The sequence below is a fragment of the Mastigoproctus giganteus genome, chromosome 10 (assembly GCF_048544385.1).
Source record: "Mastigoproctus giganteus isolate SK-2022 chromosome 10, ASM4854438v1, whole genome shotgun sequence".
In the NCBI taxonomy this organism is placed as follows: Eukaryota; Metazoa; Arthropoda; class Arachnida; order Uropygi; family Thelyphonidae; genus Mastigoproctus; species Mastigoproctus giganteus.
In genome coordinates, this window is record NC_143584.1 from 83,663,689 (window position 1) to 83,677,623 (window position 13,935).

The 13,935-nt window shown below is 38.5% G+C and overlaps 1 protein-coding gene across 4 annotated transcripts in view; it reads left to right on the forward strand.

Moving 5' to 3' along the window:
- Positions 1 to 13,935, forward strand: part of c11.1 (maestro heat like repeat family protein c11.1) — a 1,259,325-nt gene that overhangs the window by 484,744 nt on the left and 760,646 nt on the right. The window lies entirely within an intron of this gene.

Sequence of the window (13,935 nt, forward strand, 5' to 3'; positions counted from 1 at the left end):
TTGCATTCTCACTCAGTTTAAGAGAATATATGAATTGTAATTTTATTATTTTTTATTTGAAGGCAATATTAAAAGCTCTAAAGCTGATTTTTATTTTAATAAATACTAGGGGCTTCCCCCCCCCCTGCTCGCTGTGCTGGCTTCTTTTGAAAAAATAAAATAAAATACAGAAGCTTCTGACTCTGTGTGTCTCTTCCTCAGCTACGAATACATAAATACGTTACTATATGTATATAATATCATAGACAACTCTTAAAGAAAAACTACGATCGTAGTGTGAAATGCATCATTTCATCTGTATCTCATATTGTGCTTATCCTTCACAAAGAGTGAGGGATGAGCACAATATGATGCACTACCACAAATGAGTAATGCTTCACTAATAGAGAAGACTATTATCACTTATTCTCAGGGGGCACCACCACCAGACGGCACTGTTTCAAAGTTAGTTGGCTTTCGATCGTTGGGTGCCTTTCACACTATGATCATAGTTTTTCTTTAAGAGTTGTCTATGGTGTATCTATAGCGATATTATATATATATAGAATCTTAAAATATATGTCTTGTTGCATTTAGTTTATTTAAATAAATACGTTACATATGGAAATCAAGAATGGTACTGCGTAATGATGTTTGATAAACATATGGCGTGACCTCGCTTAAACAGAAACTTGTTTTACCACAGTAAAACAAGCTTCTGTTACATATTACCACGTAACCCGTATCTCTCTCTTCTCCCATTGGCTGAATAAATATCATTAGGAGGAAAATTATTTTAATGTATAGAAAAATAACATTTACAGATATATTTTTCAGAAGAATGACTGTGGCAATTTTTTTCCACTGGTTATATATATATTTTTTTTTTTTTTTTTTTTTTATGAAAACCCCAAACACAAAACGTATCAAAACCTATAGTACTTAGTACCGTGCATGGGTTGAAGGAGAAGTATGGGGGGAGTGGGGGTGGAAACTTTGCTCTAGAGACTAAACATGGGTTTCACCACTTCAAGCCTCCAATAAGCAAAGTGGTGGTATTTCACCAGTTGATGATAGTCATCTACCACCTACGAAATTTGTATTTCACAAACAAGGAAACTATGCATGTCACTCTTTAGTAGTCCCATTATGTTCAGCACACATACTGCTTATGTCCAGAAGTGTCTTCAATATAGGAGGCTTCGTTTTTGGTGGAGAAGCAATTCATGCACAGTAGTCTTGATTTCTTCATTTGGTGAGATAATATTTTAGTGCATCTTAATGTGCCTTTTAGTGGCCAGAAAAGGTGATAATCACATGGTTCTAAGTGTGATGAATGTATATGATTGGATAATAACTCAATAATATGCATATCAGTTTCACTTTAGAAATGGTGGTGTGAGGATGGGTATTATCGTGCTACACACACACCTGATCAAAACAAACCACAATGTTCCTTTCAAATTGCTGACTTTAATTGGTTCAGAAGCACATTACAGTATTTGATGCTATTCCATTTCTGCTCTCTCTCTTTTTCTGCACCCTCCCCCAGATAATATTCTCTGGAATTTCTCATTTATAATCCTGAATACATTGAGTAACATTTTTCCTGACTAGTACTTAGTTCATGGAGTTTCTTTGATTGAGGTGAACTTGTATGGCACTATTCTAAACTTGGTTTGTGTCATTTGATAGTGCACCTAGGATTCATCTCCAGACATTGTGCATTATAAGGAGGCATCTCATTTGTGCTTATATCATCCCAGAAGAATGAAACACATATGTCACTGTGCCTTCAGTTTCTAGTGTTAAATGAATCCATCACCCACCGACATTTTTCAAAATTGCAGCACCACTAATAATGGTATGCATTGAACAAAAATCTTGCATTCTGCGGACGTTTTTCAGTAGTAACCCAATAATATCCTCTTGAGTTCTTCCACTGCTGCTGTGACTGATGTAATAATATGCTTGATCTGGTTCAGAAGAATCCTAATCAGATTACAGATTGCATCTCCACCTCAATGCGCAAATGCAAGGATGTTCGACAACTTGAAAATTGACCATTTTCATAATATGCTAGGGTATAGTTCCATTTGAGCACTGAGTGTTGGCAATGGACTTCATTTGATAATCTGACACAAGAGTATTACCAGTTTTTGCATAATATGCATTTTGTTGAGTTTGCTTTTCATTTGAATGAGCTTGTAGTTTCAAGAAAGCTTTAAAGTCTTTCCCCCCTCTGAATTTTGATCTGATTTGAGTTTCTTTTTTTCACAGCCGACAAACTTCTGCTTCAATTGTAAATAGATAGTAAAAGTCATCATTCTGTCAAAAGATTTTTAATAATGTTATAATACATTTACAAAGTGTTTGGAAAGGTATTGAAAAATTATTTTTGCATGTTGGATAAGAGCATTGTTGTGTATTGATTTTCAATTTTTCCTTTTTTACAGATCAGATCTGTTCTTTCTGATTGCATCTTTTAAATGTTTAATGATTTCTAAGTACATAGTTTCTAAGTTCAGTATGACTCCTATCATGAATTTTCAATGAATTATGTTTTCATAATCAATAAATCATTTTTGCATAACTTTACCTTTCAGCATATCTATCTGAATTTTATTTATTCTTGGAAGACATCAGACGCTTTCTCGTGGAGGACCAATGCTTTTTCCTTTTGTCATTAAGGTAATGCTCTGAGTGCCAAGCATTACTGTGATCAAGTAACTTTCTGTGTTTAGACTAACATTTTTGCCACTCATTCAGTCTGGTAGCACTAAATCTTCATTGGCATGGCAGGGCATAAAGGAACACATAACAGTTACAAGCAACTACCCACAATTAGAGCTGTCGAGCTCTCAATATTTATACTTACACATAGTTGCCAGCTCTCTGGATTTATGAAGAAGAATCCATTTTTTTTTTTTTTTTTTTACTCGAGTTGAACCTTCCTCATTTTGCTTTTGTAGTATAGTTGTGACATGTAGACATGTTTAGTATGTTATGTAGGTGACTCCAGAACACTAGTTCAACTCTGCCTTGGTACACCGTGATCACTACAGATCTCTGTAAAAGGTCAGAAATGTGTGTGATGTTACGTTTGTGTGGTGTGTCACATGTTGTTTAGTTGTTTCTGGCCACTTTGTCAACAGGAAGGCGATCCACCTGGAAAGTGGATCTAACAATGTGGGAGTAGGCATAATATAGAGGAGGAAGTCAGAAAGGATGCAAAATCAGTAGCAGAATAAGTGTTCAAAAACCCTAAAGAATCAGAATGTAAATCAATTAATAGATGCTCTTCAAAGTGAACCACAGAATTTGGAGGTCTTCTGTCCCTCAATGTATTGTGATTAGGGGTTATGGAAAGGGTTACGGCCTGGTGGTCATTAGAGCAAATTTTCTCAACTACAGATCAGTCAGCAACAGCGAGGAAATATCTTGAGAAGTGACAGTAATATCAGTGTTGCTTTCCCCATTTAAGGAACTAAGTAGAGGGCATGCCTGGTTTGTATAGAACAGCAATTTGGTGAAATAACAAGAATTCTTCTAGTTGATGACCCTTGGAATCAGTAGCACTAGAGAACCAGAAACTGGATTTAGCATTGCCATTAGCCATGATTACTAAATGAGAAGTTCCAACAAGAGAGATAACATGATCCAGGTAATGCAGGTGCTGAGCATTATCAGAGGTGGAGGGCAGTAGAGGGATACAAGGAACAGTGAACCAAATGGTCCTGAAATATTGATGCAGACAACAAATCAATCAGTCAGGCCTAGTAATTTTTACTATATCAATTTTTACTATAATAGCAGAATGTGAGTCAGAATGATCTGATTGTGTGACTCTTGAAGAAACCAGGTATCCCTGCATCTTTCCACCATAGTAATATGGCTCCTTTGGTGAGATTACATCAAAAATAAAGATATTTAAGCACCTCATTGGCAACAAGCCTGGAATGTTGGGCATTCATCTGTGGTATCTTAAGATTAATGTTATTAATCTCATTTTTTAATACTACACCTTTGGGCAGTGGGATTAGATGTAGGATTGTAGTCTGTTCTTAGGCGTACCATTTCCTCTACATGAAGATATTCTGGGCAAGTTGGATCCTTAATAGAGTTGTGAGAATCGTGTTTTCTAGCTTGACAATTAGCCCAAACAGGAGGATCAGCCTTTGCAGGACAATCATTGATCACATGCCCCCTTCCGAGAGCAATGGCCACATGTTGGGGCCTCTTGGTGACATGTCTGAGTATAGTGTTATTTGTAATGTGGCTCCTAGGGGTTACCCCAATTCTGCATCAAGCAATGTGATGAATACAAACTCTGTAAAGATTTATGTAAGTTAGTGAGCGTTCGTGTAGTGTTAGTGTTAGTGTGGATTATGTTGGTTATATTGTTCATCTGGCCTCTTAGCCTAGGGGCTTGTGTTTTCACACAGAAACCTCTAGTTTACCATTCAGTGCCATGAGGACACAGGCTAAGCAGTAGGGATATGAAGCACTTGGAGGGGAGGGGGGAGAGTAAGCCCTTGGGTAGCAAAGACTACAGACAGGAAGAGCCCAGCTAAAAAAATTGGAAGATAGGAAATGGGAGAGGGTTAAAGTGGTAGAGAGAAGGGGGGGGAAGTAGTGCAGGCGCCCACCTGACTGAAAAGCTGGCAAAAGTGGACCCAGGTCAGTATGCCCATCTTGCTCTGGGGTCGGAGATGATAGTTGGCAGTGGGATAATCCAACAGGCAAAGGGGAGTGAGAGAACAACCAATCAGGTGCTAGGAGTGAAAGATCATAGGGAAAGGGGTCACTATGTTGGAACGCCTGTGTGGTGCTCTGTTCCACACTGGACAGAGTACAGGAGTCAAGCCCTACAGGCCAGTGTCTGCATCCCATACCACACTGGAAAAGTGGCAACGGCATGTTGTCTGCTTGTATGGGCAGCGGGCCATAAATGGACCATCTGCCCATCATCCAATTCAAGGGGGGGGTAGGAGTGACACACAATTTAATACACTCATAATCCTAATTCACACTCTGCTTCCATTCTGGCTTTTAAGATTTTTTTCTTACATTTTACATATATGTTATATATAATATGTAAAATGCCTTGTATATACTAATTTAATATATATATATATATATATATTTTTTTTTTACCCATCCTCATTCTCACACTAGGAGGAAATGTAATGTAGTGTGTAGTGTAATTTTGGATAGAATACTTTAAAGTTAACTTAAATAAAATAATAAAAAATATATAAAAACAGCTAAGAATAAGGGTTAGTACTAAAAGAACTTACTAAGAATTATAATTTGTGTTGTTCCTTACTCACACCCATGCTTCATTCATTCTTTCATACATTTGCTTTGGTTATCCTATTCCTCTCTCTCTCTCTCTCTCTCTCTCTCTCTCTCTCTCTCTCTCTCTCTCTCTCTCTCTCTCTCTCTCTCTCTCTCTGCATCCCTGGGCCCTACAACTTACTATTCAGTTGGGGTGCAATCCCGGCTGAATGTCTTGCATGCCAGCAAGAACGGTGTGCAGTGGGTATGTTGGTGTTGTCAGTAACTAAATTCATTTGTGTTATGTATGTTCTAAGAATATATATTTAACTGATGTGTTTTCATACTCTCAATTACATTCATGCCTTTATTCACTCCCTTTTACCAAAATTCGCATTTGTTTCCTTTTGCTTTCATGCTGGGTCACTCTCTTTCACCATAACTTTACATTCTTTGCCTTTCATCACAATTTCAGTTTCACTCTATCACATTTATTCAGTGTCCATTGAATGAATGAATTCTTTTGCATCCATTCATTTCATTCATCCTCCTTTCATTCTGTATTGCATCCCCTTGCAACAAGCGTACTAATATTATTAAGCTGAGTTGCTACGCTGGCTGCCTCTACATCTCCCTCCCCTTTATGTTCACTCTGTGAGTGAGTGTGGGCCCTCAGGTTTCCCATGGCAAGGGTAACCCACACTGGGTTCTGTATCTTTAAGGGTTCTGTTACAGCTATCTTATTATTATTATTATTGTTGTTGCTCTTATATTATTTCTTCCTGATTGGGGGATTCCACTCCACGACAGGTACTGCTACCAAGTACACAGGGTGGTTGTAATGTCTGGTGTTACTGTCGGTCAAGGAAATCTCTGACTATCGTACAGGTGTTCAGGATTGCGACTTTCTGGAGTTCCTTGTAGGTGTTCTCTGGGAGACCTATTGCTGCTAGGCTGCTAGGTAGATTCTTTGGTACCATACCGGTGGTTGACACGATGATTGGGATGTTCTCTGGGAGACACGATGTGCTCTGGGAGACCTATTGCTGCTAGGCTGCTATGTAGATTCTTTGGTACCATACTGGTGGTTGACACGATGATTGGGATGGTTGATACTTCTTCTGTATGCCACATCTATTTGATCTCATGTCTCAGGTTCGTGTACTTCCTAATTTTTTCCTCATGGGTTTTCTGGACATTGCTAGTGTTGGGCACCGCTATGTCAATCAGGTAGGTAGCCTTTTCCATCTTGTCTACAAGGGTTATGTCTGGTTTGTTGTCCAGGATGATCTTTTCCATTATTATGGCACAGTCCCAGTACAGCTTGTGGCTTCGGGTTTCTAGTATTGCCTGGGGTTCAATTTGGGTATGTAAAGTCTGGGTATCTTTCAGGGTTTTGTTACAGCTATCTTATTATTATTATTATTATTATTATTACTATTAGCCATATAGTGCAAGGAAGCATGAGGCTTTAGCTGCACCAGCCAAAAAAAAAAAAAAAAAATTCTCTGAGTTACCCTGTGAGAGAGAGAGAGAGAGAGAGAGAGAGAAAAAAGTCAGAAGTAGAAGAAAATCACCAAGAAAGAGAAGAATGATGATATCCAGCTTGGGACCCTGGGTATGCCAAGCCCATACTCACCAGATGTGAGCCCCTGACATTGTTTAAATGTTATCATCTGGATGTGGTGGGAGAAATGGGCACTTTGGTGATGGATTGTTGCTTGGCTGTGGGGAAGACTGTAAAGCCTGTATCTGCATGTTTATTCTGATTTCAAATACTTGTTAGGTTAAATTAGTAAATGCATTGTTTAAGGGCACAAAAGGTGATATAGTTGTACATGTTGGCACTAATGATATTAAGAGTAGGAGACCGGCTTACTTAACAAGTACAGGTCACTGTTGAAAAAAGCCGTGAATTAGGGTTGAATTTGAAAGTGTCTGCAATTCTGCCCAGACACGATAGGAGGGAGTATATGATGAGAGCCCTGTAGATCAATTCGGCCCTGCAAAGATTGTGCAAGGCTCAAGGGGTAGATTTTTTCAGCCTGGTCTGTGCTTATTAACAGGAGAGACTGCTTCTACAGGGATGGGATACACTTAAATAGAAAGGGTGCAAGAATGTTTGCTGATGCTATCGAGGCAGTGTTAGGTGGGTCGGAAAACTGCTAGATTTGGGGGATACAAGGACTAATAGATTAACAGTAACCACTGGCAGAGGTGAAAGTGATTCTTGCACTGCTTCTATTGGAATGAGCGGCAGCCTGGAAAATAAGATGCAGGATATTTCAGAGACTGCTGGGAATCATTTGGGTACAAGTAAACACATGGGTTGTGTTAGGGTAGCTAAGAAAAAGAACAGGTGCATGTATACTTACGTGTGCACCAATGCTAGGAGTTCGGTAAATAAATTTGATAAATTTGAGGTGTTGCTCAAAGCATCAAAGGTGGATATTGTTGGGATATCAGAGACTTGGTGTCACACAGATATAAGGAATGCAGAACTGGAATTTGGGGAGTCTACAGACAGGATAGACAGGATAGGAAGGGAGGAGGGATTATGCTGTTGGCTAAGAAACACATAAAATCCAAGGAAGTGAAGCCATTCGACGTCGCTGGACAGTGCAGTGTCGAGTCAGTTTGGTGTGACATAAGCATTGGGAGAGCAAAATTGAGAGTAGGAGTGTGCTATAGGCCTAATGACTCTGATGTGTATAATAAGAAACTGTACAGGGAAATAGAGTGGGCCAGAATATCAGAGAGTCTTATAATTGGGGATTTTAATTTCCCAGATATTGATTGGAATTTGTGGGTTGGTCACTCACACACTTGCAAGGCTTTTGTGGATTTATTGGATGATTGTTTTCTAAATCAGCATGTTTGGGAGGCAACTAGAGCGAACAATACTCTTGATTTGATTATCAGCAGTGATTCTTCATGCATTAAGAATCTGCAGATACAGGAACCACTAGGTGGCAGTGATCACAGTGTGCTGAAGTGGGATTTACTCAAGGAGGTAACTACCATCAGGGGTAAAGGGAAGGGTTATTGCTTTCGTAAAGGCGACTACAATGGTCTGAGACAGTATTTAAATTCTATGCAGTGGAACCAACTGATGATGTTACCAACAGCAAGCTCAAAATGGGAAGCATTTAAAGAACTCATCTTGGAAGCTATTAGGCTTTACATACCAACTAAGAAATATTGTTCAAGGTTCAGGCCTAAATGGATGTCAGATGAACTAATGAGACATATGGCAGAGAAAAAAATGCATATGATACATATAAATTAACATGTAACACAGAAGCCTATGATAGATATAAGTTGATCTGTAACCAAGTTACAAAGGAGGTTAGGCAGGCGAAGGCAGATTATGAGAAATCTTTGGCAGGGGATGCAAAGAAAAACAGCAAGGAGTTCTTTACTTATGTAAACTCTAGAAGGAAGGGGATGAATCAGATTGGTCCACTTGATATCGATGGTTCAACTGTTCATGATCCTGCTCAGGTAGCTAACAAACTAAAATCAATATTTTGCATCTACATTCACACATGAGGAGTTATTCAGGAAAGGGAATGCCATAGATGAAGTAAATACTGGCAGTGAGCTAGATGATCTTGTAATAATTGAGAGTGTAAAGTGGAGGAGAAATTGTTGAAGATAAATAGAAAGGCACCTGGGTTGGATGGGATCTATCCAGTTATATTAAAGTAGGCAGCAAAGGAAGTAAACAATCCGTTAGCCATAATTATGAGAGCTTCCTTGGACTCAGGGGAGGTACCCACAGAGTGGAGAAGTACAAATGTAACCCCAATTCACAAAGGAAGATCAAAGGCTGACACAAGTACTTATAGACCTGTGAGTTTAACTTCTGTCCCAGGAAAATTAATGGAAGCACTGGTTAAAGAAGCACTGCAGGATGATCTTGACAAGAATTCAGTTATAACTCAGACACAGCATGGTTTTGTTAAGAGAAGGTCTTGCCTGACCAATTTGATTGGATACTATGATGTAGTCACAAAAGAATTGGATGCAGGGAATAACTTTGATATTATATATTTGGATCTTAGAAAGCCTTTTGATACTGTTGCATATGGAAGACTTTTGCACAAATTGGAGCAGTGTGGCATTGGTGGCAAATTGTTGCAATGGATAAAGGGATGGTTGAGTGGCAGAAGACAGAGAGTGGCAACTAATGGAAACTGCTCTTTGTGGACTAATGTTATTAGTGGAGTCCCTCAGGGTTCAGTGTTGGGTCCATTGTTTTCTGTATTTATAAATAATATTAATGATGGTATATCAAGCTTAATGTCCAAGTTTGCAGACGATACAAAGGTTGGCAGGGTTGTTAAGGACGCTACTGACGCTATGCTGCTGCAACAGGATCTGAAAAGTTTGAGCAGATGGGCTGAGAGGTGGCAAATGAAGTTTAACATTGACAAATGGAAAGTACTACATATGGGAAACAGCAACCCCACAGCAATGTATCAACTCTGTGGTACTACACTGACAGTGGTAGAGAATGAAAAGGTCCTGGAGGTAATTGTGCAGGCAGATATGTTCTCTGAGCAGTGCAGACGGGCTGCAAGATTAGCTCATGGTGTCTTATGAATGATATACAGGAATTTTTCTAGCAGTGATTATTCTCTTGTATAAGGCAATGGTCAGGCCGCAACTTGAGTACTGTATACAAGTCTGGAGACCTCATTTCAAGAAGGATGTAGAGCTGCTGGAACGAGTACAGAGAAGGGCAACAAGGTTAGTGAATGGAACGAAGGGTTTCTCTTACGAAGAAAGGCTTAAGTTTTGCAAATTACAGTGTCTGGAGACTAGGCACCAGCAAGGTGATCTGATAGAGGTGTACAAAGCCTTGAATGGTTTGAGCATGCTCAATGCTGATGGGACATTGCTTCTTGCCCAGAATAATCACCTGAGAGGGCATAAATTCAAATTGAGGAAAGACAGATGTAGGATAGATATGCGGAAATTTGCCTTTAGCCAGCGGGTAGTTGGTTGGTGGAACAGACTTCCATCCCTTGTTGTGGAAGTTGATAGCCTAAATAAATTTAAGGTTCAGCTGGACAGGTATTTCGAACAAATGGAGGTGTGAAGTGGAAGGTTTTTTTTTTTTATTTTTTTTTCCGGCTGATGCTGCATAAGCTTGCTTTCTTGCATCATATGCCTCTACTAATGCTAATGCTATTTTCATCTAGAATGAATTGATGTTCCTGTCCTCTTATTATACATTCATAAGGAATGTGTGCCCACTCTTCACTATCACCACAGATACAGTTTGGTTAATCAATCAGTCCTAAAGGAGTAAGTTTTGCCTTTAGAGAGTCGTGACCTGTCTATATGAAAGTTGTAAAGAGTCCAGGGCAAACCACTTTGGACTAACCATTGCCACCTGTGGCAGAAACCTTTTGGTAACAGTACTGTGGTATGGTTTTCTGCTTCCAATTTGATTGGCATTGCTCATGGAGCTTTGTGGCTATTCTCTTTTTCTCAACTTTGGCATTATTGGTTATGTCAAGGGCTATCTCAAGAAATTCTGTGGGAGTGCCCTTTTGAGTGTGTAATATAAGCCTCTTTTGTCTACTTCCAGGAAAAGTGGGAAAGTGCCAGCCGGCAACTGCAGTTGCCTGCTGGCATTTGGGGTGCTCACTGTGCAGTGTGCCCTGATTGATAGTATAGTGAGAAGTATTGTCGTCCAAATTGTCTCATTTGTTTCTGCTATGGCCGTGCAGCTAAACCACGTACAGGCTCCGTCAATGGCGTGTTATCCTATAGGCAAAAAAGACATCTGCCTAGGGCTATGATCAGAGTTGGGGGGGGGGCCAAAATCACTGTTTCAAAAACTCATTGCTGTTTTTCACTAATATTTTTAAGTGATTTTTATCAGAAACTGAACTTTCTACCCGCCAAGGTCAATGAATTTTACTTGAAGATTAACTTAATTTTTTTTTTTTTGAAAATGGTTTTACTGATTCAGATGTTTAGTTCTCATTTCATATAATTTGTTTTTTGTTGTCGCAATAAAATGAAATTGATAATGTTCTTTATTGGTTTTTTCTTTAGATGTGAGCTCCCAAATTCCATTTTGCATTGGGCTCCATAAGTGATGGCAAGCAAGAACACTGCTTGGTATATAATTGTCATAGTCCTTCTTTTGAGCCACCAATTAGCTTGACTCTGATCCTGGCAATCATGCTTGTATAGTTTCTCACTTTTATTTTTTTTTTTTTTTTTTTTATTTGCCAAGTATGCCATATAGGGATAAAGAGTTCATTTTTTGTCAAAAATAACCCAAAAATAATTTAAATTTACCCTATATTTAGGAGATTCCCACAAGTTTCCTTTCAGCTGTATGGATTTAGTTTTTTCATGTGATATCATGAGCATGTGCATTTGTGCCAACTCCTGCAGTTGCATGAGGGCGGCATTTTATCTTTGCTCTACAGTGGCCTTGTGTTTCCTTTTATAAGGAGAATCAAATCATCCACAAAGGTTACAATTTTCACCGGGCCCAGATTCAAGGCTAGAAATTCATCTAGAACAATTGTGCAGAAGAAGGGACTGGGATTGAGCCCTTTGGGCAACCTTTGTTCACAGGACATGTCAATTCCTGGAACCTTGTGCAAACTGAGACGCTTCTCTCTTTCAGGTAGCTTTTGATCACCTGATAGAGATTTTGTGGGACCGTGTTTCACAAAAGTCTCAGACGGAGTCTGGCGGAGTCTCCTGAGGACAATATGGCACCAGAGGGAATCAGATTTTCCATCTAAGTCAATTGAAATTGCCAACATATATTTTTCCTTCATGTTCTTTACTGTTGTCAGTAGATGGTGCATGGCATCCTCCATGGAGTTGCCATGCTTAAAACCATTCTGATTGTTTGTGTGAATTCCTACTTCTGTATAATAAACTGATATTCTATTATAAATTAATCTTTCATATATTTTCCCCAATACAGGGAGGGGAGCTATTGGTCTATAAGAGTTTGGATCAGTGGGAGGTTTCTCAGGGTTTTTGAGTATTAATCTAAGTACTGCTTTTTTTTTCCAGATTGTAGGCAATTTTCCTTCAGTCATGCAATGATTGTACAGGGCTGTTAGTTTATCAGGTACAATTTCTACAATTTTTTTTAATGATTTCAACCTCTAAGAGGTCAAAACTGGGGTATTCGTTTTGTTCTTTGTTTTAGTTAAGCTGCTTATAATTCTTCTATTACAAATAGAGGATCTATATTGGCATTTTAATATTCTGTGTTGTCTTTTATAATGTCAGTCTATGTAGGGGAATAATCCTCAGCTTCAGTCTGTTTAATAGTATCTAGTATACAATGAAACTTCCCTTTAACGGACAGCCATGGGGAACGAAAATGTGTCCGTTAGAGAGAAGTGTCCGCTAACAAGAAGTCTGAGGGAGGAAAAAAAAAAAGAAAGAAAGAAAAATCGTTAAACGTTTAATGTAAAATTAAATTAAAATATATACAGATTTTGCACAATATTTTTGTAAATAATATACATACAATTGTGCTATGCATATTATGACTTTATCTTAAGAAAAATGCATACAGTAATCACTTATTTTCTTCTGCACCTTCTTCCGGCTGATAATTTTGTTTTCAACATTTGTTTGGAGTGAAGAAATCATCGAAAGTCCTTCAGTATCTTCTTCACCGGCGAAAAACATTTTTAAACGATTGATTTGTATGAGCACTTCTATTTTCATTGGTGGTTCGTCGTTAATACATTCTTCGACAGAATGACCTCCTTCCATTTCTTTATCCTCATGAGGAACTTCTTGAAAAATATCAATGATAATGTCGTTGATATCTATAGCACCATCTTCTGTAGTGAGGTTTGAGTCTATATCTTTGTAGCCAGGGTCACTTGTAGCGAAAGTATCGTACATTATCAATAGATGTTGAAGTTCTTGTTCTTCTTCTTCTTGGTGCTCCACATTGCTGTTCACAACTTCAATTTTTGCGTTTGAGAAGCCAGACTTTAGAAAACAGTTCACGACAGTTTGTTTTCTAATTGCATTTACTGAAGAAGAAATCCATTGAATCGCATCAAGGATGCTGATTTTCTTTGCAAGGTCACTCGTACATGTTACATCGTTCATGTTTGCAATGTCTTAAAACAAGTTTTCTGTAGTGAAGTTTAAAATTTTTTATTATCCCTTGATCCAATGGCTGACACTCTGCAGATGTGTTTGGTGGCAGAAAAATGATTTGAATGTGGACAATTCAATGTGCAGGTGAGATGCAGCATTATCCATGAAAATAATAATTTTTCTGTTTTGACGAATCATGTTTTGGTTAAAGTGACTTATCCATTCACTCATGATATCTCATGTTATCCACGCTTTTTTATTAGACTTCCAGTCAACATCCAAAAGATTCAACTTTATGCCCTTGAAACAATGAGGATTTTATGGGTTTCCTATAACAAGAGGTTGTTCAAAATCTCCCAGCATATTTGTACACAATAATACAGTCAAGCGTTCCTTAGAAATTTTTCCGCCCTGGCACTTTTCGTTTTTTAGACTCATTGTTTTTTCAGGAAGAGCTTTAAAAAAGCAACCCTGTTTCATCACAGTTGTAAATATCCTTAGCTTCAAAATCACGACATAAATCTTCCAATTTGACGGTCCACGCTGTTACAACCCCAG